Source organism: Aythya marila, assembly GCF_965140915.1.
Source record: "Aythya marila genome assembly, chromosome: 3".
NCBI lineage: Eukaryota > Metazoa > Chordata > Aves > Anseriformes > Anatidae > Aythya > Aythya marila.
In genome coordinates this window covers 84,110,007-84,116,144 of record NC_139044.1, presented here as the reverse complement: position 1 = coordinate 84,116,144, position 6,138 = coordinate 84,110,007, and positions in this window count along the sequence as shown.

Here is a 6,138-nt window from a genome sequence, read left to right as displayed (position 1 = left end):
TAGTGCCATGTGTGTGGTGTATGCCTGAGCATTACTGAAAATGAATAGAAAACGGTGGGATGTGTGTGTACATAGCACGTGTGTGTGATGGTAGGTAGGCAGTTGTTGTCATCCAACAATTGTGTTCATGCTCCTGATGCAGCAGACAGTAACTTCAGTCCAGTTTGATGCCCGAGCCTGGGGACTGTCATTATGTTCTCTGTAAGAATTACATGAAATGGTCACGCCATTCAAGTGGGTTGGCAGCTATAGAGAAGGGAGAGCTGGGCTTCCCTGCCTCTTTCCGATCACTTTGTTGTGGTTTAGCCCCGTCAGGCAGCTCAGCACCACCCAGCCGCTCCCTTGCTGTCCACAGGTGGGATGGGAGAGAAAATCAGAAAGGTAACACTGCGAGAACTCATGGGATGAGGTGAGGGCAGTTCACCAGGTAAGCAAAAGCTGGGTGTGCAAGCACAGCAAACCAAGGAATCCCCTCGCTACTTCCCATCAGCAGGCACTTGTCACACGTAATAGCTTCTTGGGAGGACAAACACCATCACCCCAACACCCCCCTTGCTCCTCCTTTCCCCCAGCTGCTATCGCTGAGCATGGCACCACACGGTGTGGGACATCCCTTTGGGCAGCCTGGGCCAGCTGTCCTGGCCATGTCCCCACCAGCTCCTGGGCACCCCCAGCCCCTTCCCTGGCTGGGCAGCACCAGGAGCAGGAGAGGCCTCAGCTCTGCAAGCGCTGCTCTGCAGCAACTGAGTATCCCTCTGGTATCTCTGCTATTTTCATCACAAATCCAAACCACAGCATTGTGTGAGCCTCTGAAGAAAATCATCTCAGCCAAAGCCATGACAACTTTAAATAATCAGAAAGGTCTTAACGTGTTTCTTACTTCTTAATTATGAGCAAGTGCATTCTAATATGTATCTTAGAATCTAATATGTATCTTGGAAATCAACTGTTTGTCAGTTTACCCAACAGGATTTAAACTAGTGTCAGAAAATGCTGATTTCCTTTGTCCAATCTGGAATGTCCCATTTAAAGGTATGTTCTACTCCTCATGAACACATTTAGTCCAAATTCTTCATTTCAAGTAATTTCTGACAAGTAGGAGCAGTGCTGTCTTTGGACTGGTTCCAGTAAGAACGGTCACACCTTAGGAATTCAGATTCTCCAGGAAATGGCTGTGCAGATTGCAGAGGCAGAACTAATGGAGAAACCTGAACTTATAAAATGAACAAATTAATTACCACAATTAAATTCATAGCACGTTCTGTGAGCGAGTTTTATTAATGATTATATATATTTTTCTGACTAACCCCATAGGAATTACTTAGAATAGTTTTTCCTCCTGAGGCTCTTGTTTTGTTTTGTTATTAATCTCTTAATCTTTGAACACAGCTTTCACCTAGATGCTTTCTAACTTTCCCATTTGTGTAACTGGAAGATGAACTGATAGGGTAAATGATCAGGCTGAAAACTAATTTTTCATCTGTTTTGAAGCAAAGAAAATTTATTTTCAAGTGTTCAGGCATATCTTAAAGGAGAAATTATACTGCAAACAGAACACACAAGCCAGACAGTTCCACTAGCCAGCTTGATATGTTGTGCAAAATGAATCCTGCAGTTGTCAAATCAGATCTATGCAGCTGAGCAGCAAGCAGCAACATCATCTGACATAGCTTTTTCCTGTGCCGACATCTCTTGAGCAGCACAGACTCGGAAAGGTTATGCCCCTTCAAAAATAACCTTCTACAAAAAGTGTAGATTGTCCTTTTAGATTTAAAACTGGGCAAAAAGAATAAAAATGTAATACACTGTATCATCTCCCTGGGTGTGATTCTTTTTGACTGTTCTGTGCCATGTTTTGGGTTGCTGTTGTTTTGTTTTGTTTTTTTTTTTAATATTTATTTTTGTTGTTGTTTATGTGTTGGGGGGTGGGGACAAATGCGCAGCGATTCCACAGGTAAGGAAGGGCTGCAAAAGCTGAGTGGCTGGGTGGTGCTGGTGGCTGGGTAGAGACAGGCAAAGAGGCAGGGAGCACCTTTGCCATTCCTCCCATGGGTGTATGAGAGCGACCAACAGGTGCAGCAGGGGCCCTTCTGCCTGGTCTCATCCCAGGAGTCAGTCACTATCTCAGAATGGCTGGAGGAAACCTGGCCTTGTATCAGGCCCTAGGGTAATAGCTAGTTTTTTTCTCCCCTTCCTAAAAGCCCATTTGACTACAATTGGAAAACACAAGGGATTTGTGTGATCCATTACTGAGAATGACTTTATCAGCTGCTCCCAACATGTGCAGCAAAACTAGCAATTTTATTTGAGATGCGCCACGTTTAATTTTCTGTAAGAAAAAGAATAGGGAACAAAGATTCTTTTGTCAAATAGGTAACCGTGTGATGCTTTGTTTTCTGGTTAAATGGTCACGGCTCAGTAAGCTCGAAACTAACACCCCTGAGAAGTGTGAAAACCAGTTCTGCTGAGCATGAGAGATTCTGTCCCCAGAGCTCATCACACTGATTCCTGTCTCCTAGCAGGCTTGTATGCACACCAGGTATTGTTAATAAAATAAAATAAAATAAAATAAAATAAAATAAAATAAGGAAGGGGAGGAAGGAAGGATGAAAGAAAGAAAGACGAAGGAAAGAAAGAAGGAAAGAAGGAAAGAAGAATAATGCTTGTGAAACTAGGGTTTTCTTAAAAATTTCAGTAATGCTTTGGGGGTGTTGAAGTTAGTTATTAGAATACAGTTCAGTTCTAGTTTGTACTCCCCAGGCAGTGGGGAGCCTCTAGTAAGAAGCCAGAGGACAAGCACAGAACTGAGCTGCGGGCTGCACGGTGAGATGCTTACAAACCTCAGCTGGCAGAAGAGATGACTGAAAGCCGGTTTGATTTTTTTAATTATTATTATTTATTTTATCTATTTTTTGTAGGTATGTGTGCATGGCGAAGGAAAGCAGGGCAGGAGGAGGGGAGAAGGCTTTCTGCAAAGACGTACCATGGCCTAGCTTCCTTCCTGGCTTCAGAAAGTTAAGCACACCTGAACTTCAGCATTAATACTCCTTGTGATTATGAGCAGTTACTAGAGCAGTGTATGGAGGAAGGCATGGCCTGGAAATCACTTAGTGCAGTTACTTTCTGGAGGATGGGTTTTCCCCTGGCAGTGAGGAGAGCAGTGTGAAGGTGCTCCCAGGGCACACCAGGCACTTGGGCAGCTTTGTGCCACTCGTCCAGCACAAAGCCCCATCCCCTGCCACTAGATGCCACATCACTGCTGTGTCATCTGCAGCTGGCATGGCCAGGGGAGTCCCTGGAGCTCACAACTCTCCCAGCTTCACTGAGAAGCAGCTGCTCCTCCTGCAGCCTAAGCCCCAAGCACAGCTGCGGAGGCAGACATCCCATTGCCGTCAGCCTCTTCCCACAGCAGGTGCCTGCCAACCCCCGGTCCTCTGTGGTCAGGACAGGGCCAGGGGATCTGTGATGGGGGCTTCTAAAGCTAGCTTACAAAAAAACGAGCCTGTGGGTCATGTGCTGTCTGCACTGCTGATGTTTCAGGCGCTGCCCAGGCTGCTGCTGGTGGCAGGCCAAAGGAGAGAAGGAACAGGCTGCGGTCGGCGCTGCCCGGCTTGGAGCCTGCCTTTCTTTGCCTTAGCAGGCGGGCCAAGGAAGCATGAGCAATGTTTGTGTTGCACTTCTCCAGCTTATCTGCGGTTTCGGCTGGACAAGTGATCAGCTGGCGTCTTTCCTATACTGCTAACATTACTTCAACCAAAGCAAACAAAGAGAAAAAAAAAAAAAAAAAAAAAAAAAAACCACCCTACAGAATATTATCTCCTAAACAGGTGGGCTTTAGCCCATGGCTGATTTGGTGAGGGACCCACAAGCTAAAGGAGAACAAGTCTTTTCTCAGTGTGCTTCAACTAGCTGTAGCACTCTAGCAGTAGGAAAAAATAAATAAATGTGAGGCTTTGCAAATAAGAAAAAACAGTCAGCTAAAGAAACCTGTCATTAAAATAACAGCCTCTGAGACATTTTTTGTATTTCCTACAGATCCTAATGAAATCCACCGTTGGTTACTAATGTTCTGGCACAATTCAGCGTCTCACACATTGTTAACTAAATATTTTAAGTGCAGATAAGGACTTGCTACAGAGTGAGCTGTCACCAGATCTTCATCTTCAATGCATTCACGTTTCTCACTATCAAGATGCAGATATGGCACTGGGAATTTCTCACCATAATCTTCCAAATGTTGACCCAAGCCCTCTGACAGCAGGAGTTGAACAGTTCATGCCATTCGTACCTGCGGGAAGGAAGCAATGAATGCCCGCAGCATGCAGTGAAAGTCAATCTCACTTCCTTAGAGAATTTTCTGTAATAACTCTTGTGATGCAATGCCTCTTCCCTGAATGGCTGAGAAAAAGTCCCTACTGCTCGACTGTGGGGGTTTTCCTCTCCCCTCCTTGTCTCTCCTCGCCTCTCCTCTCTTCCCACGCTGGAGGTGGTTAAGCCAAGGTGACACCACCATCAGCCCTGCTTGGGAGCAGCAGGCTGGACTAACTGACCTCAGAGCCCCCTTCCAAGACAGGTTTTTCCATGGTGTTGAGCTGGTTCCTTAGATGGGTTAAAGACTGAAACCTACAGCAAAAAATAAATAAATAAATAAATAAAAAATGAGAATATCCCTTGGGTCCAGGCTAACCTGAGCTGCTCATTTTTTGTTGTCCATTTGTTCTGGTGCCAAATGCCTCGCATAAGACAGATTCACCTGGCCTCTGCCATTTACTAGAGGCACTCCCTGTAGAGCAGGGCTTACAGAGTTTCTTCCTTTCTTCACCTTTCCCAACCCTGGCCCAGGCAGACAAGTGAAAACCACCCACACACCCACTCCAGACAGCTGAGAGCCATGCTTTGAACAGCCAGAGGTGGTGCCCCGGGAGCCCTGCTGGGGTTAAATTTTCTCCTCTTATGGATGGGAAACAATTTGCTCCAGGGGAAAAAAAATATATATGACTAGGTGGTGCTATCAAATTGGATGAGTCAGACAGCTTCCAGCAAGAACGCACTTGACTTTTACCTTTGTGTGGCAATAGTCAATCTCTGAGAGAAGTCTTTTTACCCAGTGTCCAGATAGGTTTTTATTTCAGGAATGGAAAAAAATCCTCATGCCTGCGGCTCTGTCTCTGTTCACAGAAACATCAGGACTGCTGTTTCAGAAAGATTGGGATCCCAGAAAAGTGCCAGCATAAATAATCAGGAGCTAATGGTGGAACGAATGTGGATGCTGGTGGGGAAAGCAAAAGGTTTTCATTTTCCATCTCTTTATGGGTACCATCCGGAGTATTCTTAAACAACACTGTTTCTTAGAAGTTCTCATTTATTTTAAATATACCGTGTTGAAGCGTACAACCTGTAATGTTCCTCTATTTTTTTTTCCTTTTTTTAATTTGCTATAGATGTACTGTACTCAGCTTAAGACATGTATGTTTACATATGCCTATATAAAGGTGTGCAGCTACCACTTGCTTGAATACAGGTGCTTTTACCACACAGGGCACTGAAGCAACGTGATTGAAGTTCATGGGTAGGAAAAAGCTATAGATGCTGACAACGTGGGGATTATCAGCAGATGTTTCAATAAGTACAAAATTATGTGAAGAGTTAGAGATTATTTTAGACTGCAATTACAGATAAAGTGCTATCAGAGTGCAGCTCATGGGAAACCCTGACCTTTTCCATGGCCCTGGCATTTCTTTCCCCGTTTCACCATAGCACACGGCAGCCTTTTCTGTGATTGTGGCAGAGATCCTGGTGGCAGCGGGCAGCCTGACCCTCAGGGATGTGGCCAGCCACGCTTCCAAGCCCGGCTTTCAGGAGGTTGTGTGTTCACGGGAGGAGCTGCCCTCGGCAGCAGCTTTGGCACAGTTCCACCGCTGGGATCCTGGCAATTTGCTGTTGTGCGGCATACGGTAAGGTGTGTTGGCACAATTCAAGTGAGCAAATACACAACCTGTGACAAGAATGACTAAACTTTGATGGTATTTCAGTCCGGTGATTGGTTTATAAAAGTTCCCTATTCCCGCACTTGAGCTCATATAACATGATGAAATACTAATTGCATTTGGTGTGGGGAACTTCTTAAAGGTCATCAAA